Source organism: Salmo trutta, chromosome 31, assembly GCF_901001165.1.
Source record: "Salmo trutta chromosome 31, fSalTru1.1, whole genome shotgun sequence".
In the NCBI taxonomy this organism is placed as follows: Eukaryota; Metazoa; Chordata; class Actinopteri; order Salmoniformes; family Salmonidae; genus Salmo; species Salmo trutta.
The window spans coordinates 4018325-4033204 of NC_042987.1; the positions used below are offsets into that span (position 1 = coordinate 4018325).

The window sequence follows — 14880 nt, forward strand, 5'->3', positions numbered from 1 at the left end:
TGAGCTATGCACATGAAGCTCTTGCTTGTACATTAGGTACTGTGGTGTAGCTACTAGCTAATGCAATCACTGGTCAAGTCATTGGTCATGCCAGTGTCTTGTTCTGCTACAGAATATCTTTCGATTGTGCAGAAATGGAGTCAAAGTTAGTCCATTTCGTTATTGAGATAAGCTTGTTTAACTAGTGGTCGTATAGTTGTCTCAGTTAATATGTCATCTTGTGTTTTGGGAAGAGGCTATGTAAGAACACAAAGCTGTGTGTGTGGATGGGGGGAGTGTTTGTGGGGAGCTAGTAAGGGCATGTGAGTGTGTGTGTGTATGTTTGTTTTGAGGACAAAGGTGATGGATAGATACTTTATACCACTATTTGGCAGTATGGTAGCTTTCCACACACAGTATATAATAATAATATAATTTTAAAGGTACTTAAATATTTTATATTTATTTTATTTAAGATTTCATTTCAAAACATTCAGAGATGAAGTTCATGGGAAAATACTATTTACATGGTTAAAATAAAGACATTCTCAGGAATTAATATAGGCCTATAGAGTATTTGCTGTCCACCCCAAATGTACCAGTATTTTGCTGTCTGATATTTGAGTTATAATTTGAAGGCTGCAGGAGTAGGTTCAACAGTGACTGTTCCTCAAACTCCTCGAATCTCGCTCTCTCACTCCCTCCCTCTCTCTCTCTCTCTCTCTCTCTCTCTCTCACACGCACACGCACACGCACGCGCACACGCACGCACACACACACACACACACACACACACACACACACACAGAAATCCACACACTTCTTTTTATCCTTTTTAAATACTCTGATCCAATTTGTCAGGTGGCTTGCTATGGCTGGTGCAGGGGAGTTGGGTGTGTGATTCATATTTTAGAGCCTGTGCTGCAGTGCCTTATCCCTTTAAGTGAGTAGGGTGACAGGGGCTCACCCTGGGTTTGGGACTGCTCATGTGGAAAGGCTGTTCAGGTGGCTCTCTCCATTTCACCCCTAATCCTCCCCCCTCAGAACCCCTCATACTGTCCTCTTTTTCTCATTCTTCCTCTGTTCCTTTTTCTATTCATATAACCCTGATTTGTTCATATTTTGTTCACTTGTTAAGGAATAGTCATCATTTCTAGTACACGTTTAATTCTTCGGTGGCATTTTCAGAATATGACAGTGTTGTTGTTGATGTGTTTATCAGAGTAGACCTACATTAACAAATTTATCAGAAATAGTATAGCATTTCCCCTATTATTACAGTTGGTCGGTGGGCATAAAGCTCGTTAAGCCATCAGGCTTCAGTTCTTTTCAAATATGTAAAGATGTGCTTGAAGAAATAACAAATAGTACCTGAGCAACAAGACCAGGCCCAAGGTCAAATCATCATGGCTTCTGACCTTGGGGCACTCAATTGGAAGCTAGCTCGTTTGAATTTGGCGAGAGCGGTCTTTGACTTTGCCAAGATTTTCTCTAGCTTTCGTATTACTGTGTACAAGGACTGCTCTCTGCTGCTGTTCTCAAAAGTAAATGTAAATTATGCCCTGAGCATTACGCAGTCTGATGGGAGATAAATATCAGCAGATTAATGAGGCGAATGGAGGGTGTATGGTGGTGTGTGTGTGTGTTTGTCATGAGAGGAGCACTAGTGTAGTTAGTGCATTAATACGTTTCAGAAAAACGTGCACACCTTTAGCAAATTTTTCGTCTTTTTCCAAATTTCAACCGCAACAAAATATATTCTGAAAATTAACAAATTGTCTCACAACAAGTTATGTGTTTGAGTGAAATGACAGAGAAACAATATTCTAGGGAAAGCGATACAATGGCCTGCGAGTCAAATTTGCACATGTGAGGTGTGGTTGAGGAGAGAGACAGATTGGGGGAGAGGGAGAAAAAGCGCGAGAGAGAGAGAGAGAGAAAGAAAGAGAGAGCTCTTTGGAATCTCTATGCAAGCTAGGACTGGAATAATGAGATGTATTTATGAAGCGAAAGGAAGAGTGTGTGGGGGTAGGAGGGTGGAGGGAGGGGGATTTGTAGCAGCTTTTGAAAGGCAGCAGGCTGCAGACTGAATGGTAGAGAGGGAGGGAGAGGGAAGACAGACGGGGGGACAGGGGGGCGGGGGGGGGGGGGGGGGGGTAGTGGCAGGGGCCCCATTGGTACAGCCCATCCACCAGAGCAGCTGTGAAAAGGGGTCTCGTCTTTTTCCCACGCCCAGCAAGACGCAAAACAGTAGTTCAGCTCGCTAGGGTCAAGTCCCATCGCTAATATATACACACACACACACACACACACACACACACACACACACACACACACACACACACACACACACACAGAGAGAGAGAGAGAAAAAAATGTATGTATGAAAGTTGTGCAAATTAACGAGCTGTCTGAGAGGCACTCTGATATGGAGACACCTGCCATTCTCCCAGGACACACTGCAGCTCACTTAGGGCCACTGGGTTCGAAGGGGAGACAAATCATTCCTAATTTTAACTTGAATTTACTATCTTGGAAGAACAAAAACACTGTAAATGTGGATTCTTTTTTATTTTAGCTGCACAGTACTGTACAGTACTGTCTCTGGTTTTAAATATTGTTATATGATGCATTTGTAATGCACATATATATATATATTTATTTAGACACATTTTTCAATTGTTGAGTTATTATTAGGTACAGTATGTTATGATGCACTACAGAGAGATAGTTTATTTCTGTTATGATGATAGCCGTTGTATGCTGTGGTGTCCATTCTCACCCCCTGCAGACAAACTTGGCCTTGTGCTAGATCTGGGACCCATAGCCGTGAGCTTGGTTGTGACACACACACACACACACACACACACACACACACACACACACACACACACACACACACACACACACACACACACACACACACACACACACATACACACACACAGACACACACACACACACACACACACACACACACACACACACACACACACACACACACACACACACACACACACACACACACACACACACACACACACACACACACACACATATACACACACATATACACACACACACACACACACAGAGAGAGAGAGAATGTGGTTTGGGGAAACACAAAAGACAGCGAATTTAAACAAGGAGTGAAGGGGGGGGTCAGTTTATGTGTGTGTGTGTGTGTGTGTGTGTGTGTGTGTGTGTGTGTGTGTGTGTGTGTGTGTGTGTGTGTATACTGTATATGTGTGTGTGTTGGTGGAAGACATGGCAACATTGGCGGAATGTCTTGAAGGCGGACTCTCAGTGTGACCTTCAATCCCTGTCCAAATATTGGGGGCATGGGTGCGAGAGGGAAGGGGGACATTTTAGTATTCAGCTATAAACACAATACTAAATACCATCTTTGATTCATGGAAGAATTCTATCGCTGGGCTAGGCTCTATGATAACAATAGTGATATAAGCAAGAGGGAGAGAGCATTTTTGCAGTGTCGAGGGTGTTGCTGCCTCTTCGTACTCACTCTTATATCAGAGCACATTTCATTTAGTTAATCATGATTTGTAACATGTTCAAATGTTTTATGTTTTAAAAGATGCCTAATAGGATTGACAGATTCATACAGTCCACAAATATTCTACCATGATTTCATTGTTTGAGCTGGGCCGTGATAAAGATGGCAGAAATGGTGACTTTCTGTGTACTGATCCTTGTAGTGGCATCGACGCCCAGAGCGGTGTCGCACACATTTTTCTCCCCCTCCATTTTCTCACTGCCTGTACACTACCCAGAATGGTGTCGCACTCAAATCACTCCCCGCTGCCATCCTCCGCTGCATCCATGCTACTCGGGGGATGTGTCACACTAATATCGCTCCCCCCTGACTCGATTACCCGCCCCAACTTTACATTCCGAAAAATCAAAGACACACACCCGCCAGTCCTCAGAGTGAACAGAGACTAAGCACTCATCCCTCTCTCCTTCTCTCCTCCCCTCCCTCCTGCCCTGGTATTCAGACGGGGCCCTCCTCCTAATTAGCTCTGTGTAAAGACGTATTGTGACAGTCAATGTGCACATTGAGAGGATCTGTGCCACAGGCAGTGGGAGTATTGTGAGGGGATGTATAGTCTGTTTATTGGGTTTGTTAGTGGAGTTTATACCCTGCTGTTTGAATAGAATACACTCCCTCATCTCTAGCCTTGAAGAAGAGAGAAACCGACAAGGCTTTCACAGTAGGTCATATGCTGTGTTGTGTGGTTTCTTACAAATGGCACTTTAAAGTGTAGCTTCATGAGTATACACACAAATATATGTGATTTTTATAGTCACAAATATTTGGTATTCTGGGTGCTGTGTGTTTCTGACAATCTGACATTTCCTCTGCACTGCAGCTATGAGGCAATATACTGGGTGTGGAGAGGAAAGGAGAGCCGAAGAGATGGGGGGGAAGGATGTGGGGAAAGGAGACATGAGGGGAGAGGAAAGTAGGGAAATGAAGAGGGGAGGCGAGAGAAGGTTAGAGTTAGAGAGCTGCCTGTCTAGTCTGAGCCTACAAGCTGTCAATCAAAATGGAGACAGACAAAAAGGAGAGAAATCTGTTTCTTTCCAGATTTGACCTCAATTCCCTCTTCATTTATCGCTCTATCTCTCACGTTCCCCTTTTGTTATTTCCTCTCTTTCTCTTGCTTTCTTGCCTGTTTTTATGTGGTGTTTAGTATGTTTTAGTTGAATTAGCTGTAACTGTTTGCTCTCCTTTTCTCGTTCCTCTTGGTTCACTGCAGTCCGCTGGAGGTTGAAGGGTGTGGGGTCTTTCCCCTGTTTTAGAAGTGTAATCCTTTACTGCAGGACAAAGCTGCCCCCCCCCCCTCCAACCACAGGGGTCCATTAGCCCCCCAGTGAGAGAGAGGGTCTCTACCCCTATTAACTAGCTCCCCCTGTAACCACAGACCAATAAATATGTTGTTTTGCCACTGGCAATGCTGGTGATATATTTGTTGTTTTTTGAGACTTTTGGAGGAACCCTGTGAGCTTTCTGATGAGATGATATTACTACACTCCTTAATACTCTGCATACTCCTATTCAGTTGAACCTGCAGCTCTCCTATTAGTCTCCCCTTCTCTGTATCTCTCTCTTCCTAGGCTCCCATTCCTATTTTTCCTCAAGTCCAAAGCCTGGGCTACTCACCCCTCAGTGCTGACACACAGACACCCCTCTTTCTCTCATATGCAAACACCCCCCCCCCCCTCTCTCTCTCCCCTTTGCATTTCACCTCTCAACCCTCCCTCACTGCTCCTGTCTTTATAATGCAGTGCCTTTATTCCGTGCTTGGTGGAGGGCCGCCTTGAACTAACATTGTCCCCCAGCCCGCCTCTGGTGGGGAGCACTATTGTGTGTGGGGGAATGGGGAGTTAACACCCATGTCTGAGCCCTCTCAATGGGAGTATTGTGTCTGAATCTTCCTCCACATAACCCCCCTTTGCATAGGCCATCGTGGCTGCACCCCTGATCTCTCTGGTCCCTACTATTTTCTGTCTTAAGCAAACACACTCCCGCATAAGAATGCACTGATATGTGAAGGACACACGGATACACACGCGTTCTGTACTGCAGCTTCCCACTGAAATACAAGGTCAACAAAAACTTGCAGACCGCTACCAACCTTGCTTTTTTTGTAACCTAAATGTCCTGCACATTTGCATTACTTTTCAAGTCTCCCAAACGTCTCTTACAACCATAGCTATGTTCATCCTCATGCTTACCATCCCCATAGGTCGACATCGCCTGGCCCCTGGATCTTATAGGCATAAATGGGTACATTGGGTGTGTGGTTGTGGTGGGAGGCCCAGGCCAACTCTTTCACAGTGTAGGGGAAAAAGACAAAGGGCTGATGGGTATATAAAGGAATGTCCATTCTGCTATTACCATCAGAACAGGACTCAAGACACCATCAGAATAATATCCCATCAATGCACTTGGGGATGACAGTCAGGGAGACAGTTTCAGAAGACTTTGGGGAAGCCTTGGGGAGGTTATCAGAGAGATATTAGTGTGATTACTGAAATGATGAATTCAAAATCAACCCGATAACAAATCAGATGGCATTGCAGCATATCATTTAAACTAAAACAACAAAGGGTAGCTTTGCAAGCTTTGTTATCATTGTGTAATACATTGTATATGCCAATAAAACGTGTTATTATGAGCATACGGTCTCCAACGCATGTCTTTTCATTTCTGGAGCGTTTCTTTGTGTTTAGTAGAGTCTTGAGGCAACGTTACCAAAGCACTAGTTGGTGTTTGCTTCCCACATCTCCATCATCAAAGTGCTGCTGTAACACATTTGCATTTGCATGAAAACGGAGAGTTGTCGAATGCTAAAGGTGAGGTAAAAAAACTAAAACTTTCTCTGTATTTTCCTTTCACAGATGGAGGACGTGAAACAGAAAGAGAGTGGGCGGATGGAGTGAAGGATGAAGGCTGGGTAGACGACTGAACAGAGAGAGAGAGAGAGGCTCTACGCGGCTGTTCATCCATTCATCGCCATGGGCTCTTGTCCTCGTCTCTCCTCCCCTGCTCCACCCTCCCATCCCAGGGCCCTTTGAAGCGAGTGCGGCCCCAAAAGGGAGCTCCTGAGTGGGCTGGTGAGGCATGAATAAGTCCCTGCTGGTTACCAGCACCTCTGGAGATGACGGCAAGAGAAATCAATATGGAGAAGAGAATGTGGAGAACAGAGTGGGGTTGTCCAGGTTAGCCCACGGCCTAGGGGCCTGGAGACCTCCAGAGGAGGCCCATCTTGACCTCGCTCAGCCCCAGCCAAGGCTCCTCAGACTGGGCCTGGGTCCCTAACCACACTGGGTGTGTGTGGTTCTGCTGGAAGGGGCCTCCCAACAAACACCAAATGATGCACACTCTCCTGAGTTATTATTATTATTTTTTTTTAGAATGCTAAAGGGGATTTTCCTCTCTCTTTATTTCTGTTTTCTTTAAAAAAGATTGACGTACTCCCCCACCTGCACCCTGTGTGTGAATGCTGGTGGGGGGGGGGTTCTGATTTTTGATTCAGACTTCAGATCCACTCACTGCTTATTCCCGGGGACGCTTTTACATTTGTCAAAGAGACAGTAACGTCTCATTTTTACACTTCTATTTTTCTTTTCTACACCGGCGTGCTTCCTCCACAGCGATATACAAACCACAACAACCACTTGAATAGATTTTTTTTTAGCAGGCTCTTTATTGTTCAATTCCAATAGAATTGTTCAGTTGGCACGATCAAAAGACCATAGAACGAAAGACGACAACCCATGAAAAGTAAAACCCAGGTCAGATCTCCTATCGATATAGCTCGTTCATTTTGACCAGCTAGAATAAAAAGGACAGAAAGGATCCAGGAAAACACAAGGCCAACAACAGGAGCAGTACAGATGACTGGACACTCCCTGGAAAAACACAGAACCAGCAGACAGGTATCTTACTCAGTAACAACATACTCTCCCACTGTTACACACACTGATAATACCTCTTCTTTCAAACACTGAGCAAATCCCTGTAATTACAATCTAATATAAAGCAAAATTATACCTCAAATCACATTTTATTAGTCGCATACACATATTTGCAGATGTTATCGCAGGTGCAGTAAAATGCTGTGTTTCTAGCTCCAACAGTGCAGTAATGCCTAGCAATACAAACCAATAAACAAAAATAAAAAAAATGTAAATTAAGAGCAATGTCAGAGTCCGGAATTTGTTTTATATATATAATTGTGTGTATAGACAGTATATGTATAGAAAAGATGTATTTGTACATATGAAGTGGGTAAAACGGTATATAAACATTTAAAGTGACCAGTGTTCAATGACTATGTACATAGGGCAGCAGTCTCTAAAGTGCAGGTAGAGTACCGGGTGGTACCCAGCTAGTAACAGTGACTAAGGGGAGAGGCCGGCTAGTGGTGACTATTTAAGTCTGATGGCCTGGGGATAGAAGCTGTTTTTCAGTCTCTCGGTCCCAGCTTTGATGCACCTGTACTGTCTCCGCCTTCTAGATGGTAGCGGGGTACCTGTATTGTGGGAAGAAAACTAACACACACAACCCCACAAATCTGTATTGGTCTCGAACAGCATCTCTTTCCCTATAGATGCACTGTACCCTGCAATTGTCTGGTAGTGTTAGGTACTACGACCAGCCTATAATGGAGGGTCTCCCTCACACCCCTTCTTTTCCTGTGTATGTGCCAACTGTAAGCAGCTGTCTGTTATAGGGCGCTCGTGCCAAGATACCGTCCTAGTCACGGTGACGTAGCGCAGTTGTTTTCATCCAGACGGGCACAGCCTCAGACAAAATGGCACCCACTCTGTTCCTCTGACAAAGATGGCGGCCGTCGGCGTCTCAGTTCTAGCGCCATCTGTTACCTTACCCGCCGTATGCAAATCTAGGCTAATTGCATTTGCATATCCACTTGATTTAGTTACCGTGTGTGCTGACACGGCTAATTGCTCATAATCATGCCATAGAGCTGGTGAGTGTGCGTACACTAAGTAGAAAGGCTTGTCACCGCTGTTTGTTTCCCTTGTGATGTGTGTGTGTAATATTTTGTTTTATAGAGGTAATGGGTCTACAATCAAAGGAATGATCTGGCGGTGCCATATGGGGGGATGTGTGAGTCTGGGAAATGCTGCCCCTATGCAAATCACTCACTGTACAGAGAGGCAGGGGCTTTTGTTAATCACACACACGGACAGACACTCGTTTATTGGCACACACACGCATACAGACACCCATGTACAGACGCACGTAAATGAAAAGCAAGACACACACACAGACTAATTAAGAGGGGATGCCCAGGCCCAACGAATTCCAGACAGACCATAATAGCCTCATTATCATGCACACTGGTCTCTCATAGTAGGTCGTCTGGTTTCCATGGCATTGGACACATCTGTGTATGTTATACTACCCAGTCGCCAAGCTGTGGTGTAACCGACTCTGCTATTTCAGTATATCATTGAAATTGGAGATGAAATGAGAGATATACAATGAGAGGGATGGAAATAGCATTGAGTCATTCACTTTTGAGCTGATGCTCTCCTTATTGCGGAAAGAAATCTCTGATACTATTGTTTTCAGGTATCTCAGTGTCATTTCTTTCAGACAGGTCAGACAGACGGGGAGAAATACAGGGGAAAATGCTACATCTTAAAAACCTCTCTTGGGTGAGGCATCATTTCACTGCACATTTACTCATCTGAATTCGGAGTTTTCTAATAACTAGCCGATACTGTCAATTCATTCAAATGTTAAAGTCTGGGAATTAGGTGGATAGAGAGGAATATTTCTCATACGTACATAAAAAAAAAAATCCTCTGGCGCATTGTTCCCATAGTTACATTTGATTGAGCCTCTCAGTTTTTGCCCATTAATTCATTTGAGGCGAATGGTCTGAGCAGCTGAGCAACAAGGCTGTCTTCGTATTTGCATTCGCCCATGCAGCCAGGCAGCTGCAGCAGTCAGACCTGTACAGTTCGCTATATGTGTGCAAAATGGCGGTCACGTGAATCATAGGGTATGTCTGATGGTTGTGGGAGCGAGGAAGGGGAGAGGGGTGGGGGGGGGGGGCTGTATTTTGGGGGTTTGGGGAGTCTGGGTGAAGAGGAGACTGAGGTGATTTGGGGGTCTAGATCTGGGGGTTGGGGGGGTGAGGTGTTTGAAGGGGTAAGAGTTTAGGGGGTTTGGGGAGTAGGGGGGGGTTGGCATGTCTTGTTCTGCGTATATGTGCATGTGTGTGAGTCATTTACATATTCAGCGCAGCGAGGGAGCCAATCTGCTGTCCGACGACCCAGACATATACACAACCCGAACGTGCACACCACCACTACAGTGAAGAGCTCTAGCCTCATGTTGAATACATTATTGATATTCTGCCTCACTCTGTCCAATGAGAGGATGGAAGGCAGATTACAGCCAATAGAAATGGATAATGGAACAGGAAGAGGAAGCAACGAGGAGGGAAGTAGAGAGAAATCAACAACACTATAAGCTCGGAGAGAGAGAGGGAAGAGGAGAGGGGAGGGGTACTGGTGAAATACGAAGGCGCTACGGCAGGTTGAGATGGAAACAATATGCAATACGGAAACATGCGGTTGTGCAATTCACAGACAATACAACACGACTAAATGAACACCCTCAGAGACAGATAGAAATAAAAAAAAATCAACTGACAGCATTTCAACTGAGATGTTCCGTATCTGCAGTGAAGACCGAACATTATATAGAACATTTCGTTGTCTCGGTGTGTGACAAAGGGAGATAGTTCCGCAGTCACAGTCGTAGTCACAGAACAATCTGAACATAGTGAGGATATCGCCATTGGAATTTATAGCGATCGCTCATTAGGAAGTGGCAATGCTTTCAAGTGGGGTTTCGGGGGCTCGCCCATACTAATGGTGGGGTTAGAGAGTGCAAAGGTTGTGATGGCAAAGAAGTCAGACAGCCAGACAGAGAGACACGATGCGGATCTCCATAATGTCCTATACGAATACTGCTGTGTGCTGGTGATGGAGAGCTGGAGAGGGGGATGAACAGGCTGGTCCTGGATGTCTGGACTGGGAGCGTGGGAACGTCAGGAAAATACATGCAGAACAGGCAGGCACTGGCTAGACGGCCACCAAGGCCTGAATGCCTCTGCAGCAGGTGAAAGAGAACCCCAGAGTTCAAGGGTCAAGGCCAAACCGGGGGCCTCTCTTGTTGTAAGTGTGCGCGTGCTAGTAGGGCCACCACTCGGTCTGTCTGGGTCTAGCTGGATGCTAATGAAGGTTCAGGCCTGTTTAATAAGCAGTAGCCATCTTTTGTTTGCCTTGGAGTTCAGAGTGCCTCTTTCAGGCCAGGAGAGGGTCAGACTGGATGCTGCTGCAGGGATGTCACTCAGCCCCTCTGGAATAACTGACAGGCAGGCAGGCCCCCTCAAGTTAGACCTCCCCTACTGAAAGAGTGAGATTATTTTATGATTGACATTCTGATTTCAGACATTCCTGGAACTTCTTTGCCAGCTAAGATATGTTAGGAAGCAAATGACATGTTAAACATTTGTGATGCAGTGTGTTCCGTCAGGCCATTGCTTAGTTTATGCTTTTAGAAGGCTTTTAACCGCATGGTATTTCATTCATTTTGAAACATGCACTATTAACCTGTAACAGATTTGTTTCTATGATAAGCCGTTATAGAAAGGTGTAGCCCAAACCCTTACTCTCTCACCCATCAAAACCATTCACTTTAGCTCTGCCTTCCTCTCCCCTGCACCTCTATAGCCGCATAGAGTGCTGTACCTCCGCATTATGAGCTGTGCTACGCCTTTAAGAGAGGAAATCATGACCTCACCAGGATCTCTCCAAAGGGAGGAAGTGAGTGAATGTGTGAAGGAGGCCAGCTCTAACTCTCGCTTCTCTTCTTTAATACATTGGGGTGTAAGCTTCATTAGCTCTGCTTAAAGGGACAACTCCCTCTCCGTCTGCTCAATAGACCCATAGACCCTGTCTCCCTGTCCCAGAGTTTTGAGAAGTGGGTGCGTGTGGTCTCCCAACTTTCACACGCCACCAGACCTCCGTTTGTGTAGTGTGTAGTAGCTATATCTGCTCTTATTCGCCTCCAAAATCCTTGTTGTATTGAAACATTCAGATCTTTCTTTTTCTTTACTCCTCCATTTGCTCATTTCATCATCAAATTCTCTATTTGCACAATGGCAGATCCTAAGGAAAGATCTCGGCCCAGCGTAGCTAATTCACACACACACACACACACACACACACACACACACACACACACACACACACACACACACACACACACACACACACACACACACACACACACACACACACACACACACACACACACACACACACACACACACACACACACACACACACACACCATCAGCTGGGCTGAATCAACCCACTGACAAAGAAGAGTGGATTCTATAATTCAATTGTGACAGAGAGAATGTGGAGAGGGACCCCCATCCCCTTCACTTCCACCCCCTCTTCTATGCCACCTCCATTTCCCATCAGGAGTTGTCTGCAGACGGCTATGTTGGGTCCTAGTCTGGCGAGTGGGAGGAGACATGTGCAGCAGAGGGTCCTGGGAAGCAAGAGGCAGGCTAGTGCAGTGATTAGTATTTTTTATTTTATTTATTTTTTATTTCACCTTTATTTAACCAGGTAGGCCAGTTGAGAACAAGTTCTCATTTGCAACTGCGACCTGGCCAAGATAAAGCATAGCAATTCGACACATACAACAACACAGAGTTACACATGGAATAAACAAAACATACAGTCAATAATACAGTAGAACAAAATAAAACAAAAAGTCTTATATACAGTGAGTGCAAATGAGGTAAGTTAAGACAATAAATAGGCCATGGTGGCAAAGTAATTACAATATAGCAATTAAACATTGGAATGGTAGATGTGCAGAAGATGAATGTGCAAGTAGAGATACTGCAGTGCAAAGGAGCAAGATAAATAAATAAATACAGTATGGGGATGAGGTAGGTAGATAGATGGGCTGTTTACAGATGGGCTATTTACAGGTGCAGTGATCTGTGAGCTGCTCTGACAGCTGGGGCTTAAAGCTAGTGAGGGAGATATGAGTCTCCAGCTTCAGAGATTTTTGCAGTTCGTTCCAGTCATTGGCAGCAGAGAACTGGAAGGAAAGACGACCAAAGGATGAATTGGCTTTGGGGGTGACCAGTGAGATATACCTGCTGGAGCGCGTGCTACGAGTGGGTGCTGCTATGGTGATCAGTGAGCTGAGATTAGGCGGGGCTTTACCTAGCAGAGACTTGTAGATAACCTGTAGCCAGTGGGTTTGGCGACGAGTATGAAGCGAGGGCCAACCAACAAGAGCGTACGGGTCGCAATGGTGGGTAGTGTATGGGGCTTTGGTGACAAAACGAATGGCACTGTGATAGACTGCATCCAGTTTGTTGAGTAGAGTGTTGGAGGCTATTTCATAGATGACATCACCGAAGTCGAGGATCGGTAGGATGGTCAGTTTTATGAGGGTGTGTTTGGCAGCATGAGTGAAGGATGCTTTGTTGCGATATAGGAAGCCGATTCTAGATTTAGCTTTGGATTGGAGATGCTTAATGTGAGTCTGGAAGGAGAGTTTACAGTCTAACCAGACACCCAGGTATTTGTAGTTGTCCACATATTCTAAGTCAGAGCCGTCCAGAGTAGTGATGCTGGACGGGCGAGCAGGTGTGGGCAGTGATCGATTGAATAGCATGCATTTAGTTTTACTTGCGTTTAAGAGCAGTTGAAGGCCACGGAAGGAGAGTTGTATGGCATTGAAGCTCGTCTGGAGGTTAGTTAACACAGTGTCCAAAGAGGGGCCAGAAGTATACAGAATGGTGTCTTCTGCGTAGAGGTGGGTCAGAGAATCCCCAGCAGCAAGAGCAACATCATTGATGTATACAAAGAAGAGAGTCGGCCCGAGAATTGAACCCTGTGGCACACCCATAGAGACTGCCAGAGGTCCGGACAACAGGCCCTCCGATTTGACACACTGAACTCTATCAGAGAAGTAGTTGGTAAACCAGGCGAGGCAATCATTTGAGAAACCAAGGCTGTCGAGTCTGCCAATAAGAATGTGGTGATTGACAGAGTCGAAAGCCTTGGCCAGGTCGATGACTACACCTGCACAATATTGACTCTTATCGATGGTGGTTATGATATCGTTTAGGACCTTGAGCGTGGCTGAGGTGCACCCATGACCAGCTCTGATGCCAGATTGCATAGCGAAGAAGGTACAGTGGGATTCGAAATGGTTGGTAATCTGTTTGTTAACTTGGCTTTCGAAGACCTTAGAAAGACAGGGTAGGATAAGTCTGTAGCAGTTTGGGTCTAGAGTGGCACCCCCTTTGAAGAGGGGGATGACCGCGGCAGCTTTCCAATCTTTGGGAATCTCAGACGATATGAAAGAGAGGTTGAACAGGCTAGTAATAGGGGTTGCAACAATTTCGGCAGATAATTTTAGAAAGAGAGGGTCCAGATTGTCTAGCCCGGCTGATTTGTATGGGTCCAGATTTTGCAGCTCTTTCAGAACATCAGCTATCTGGATTTGGGTGAAGGAGAAATGGTGGGGGCTTTGGCGGGTTGCTGTGGAGGGTGCCGGGCAGTTGACCGGGGTAGGGGTAGCCAGGTGGAAAGCATGGCCAGCCGTAGAGAAATGCTTATTGAAATTCTCAATTATAGTGGATTTATCGGTGGTAACAGTGTTTCCTAGCCTCAGAGCAGTGGGCAGCTGGGAGGAGGTGCTCTTATTCTCCATGGACTTTACAGTGTCCCAGAACTTATTTGAGTTAGTACTACAGGATGCAAATTTCTGTTTGAAAAAGCTAGCCTTAGCTTTTCTAACTGCCTGTGTATATTTGGCTAGTGGCTAGTGCAGTGATTAGCATGGCCAGCCGCCATCTCTGGTTCTGTTCATTGTAACCAAACTGCATTAATTAGTCTAGAAACACATTCAGAGCTATTCTAACAGATGCCCCCGCAAACATATCTACTAATACCCACATGTGCACATGCACATCCATGCACACACATACAAACCTGGGACAATGAAATGTGTTTTTTTAGCTAGTGCCCTAAGCCTGAGCCTCTCTTGACTGAATCTCAAGTTGTTCTCTCCCTCTCTCTTTCTCAGTCAAGATCATCCGCCCCATTCATATCATTACTATTGTCCACTCTGGATCACTCAAAAGTTAAAGAACAATCTGGTGTGAGTTGTTGTTGCGCCCAGTGTAAATCTATATGATGCACTCCAGTGTAGCCCCTGTTGACATTCAGAGTAACAATAGCACAGGCAGATTCCGTGCACGGACTCGGTTCTAGTATTTGTTT

At 45.3% G+C, this 14880-nt stretch overlaps 1 long non-coding RNA gene across 3 annotated transcripts in view; it reads left to right on the forward strand.

Moving 5' to 3' along the window:
• Positions 1 to 14880, forward strand: part of LOC115169366 (uncharacterized) — a 47686-nt gene that overhangs the window by 18727 nt on the left and 14079 nt on the right. For all 3 annotated transcript variants that reach the window (XR_003870854.1, XR_003870853.1, XR_003870852.1), the window contains one exon: positions 6406 to 7446. This is a non-coding gene — a long non-coding RNA (uncharacterized LOC115169366). The remainder of the gene's footprint in view (positions 1 to 6405; positions 7447 to 14880) is intronic.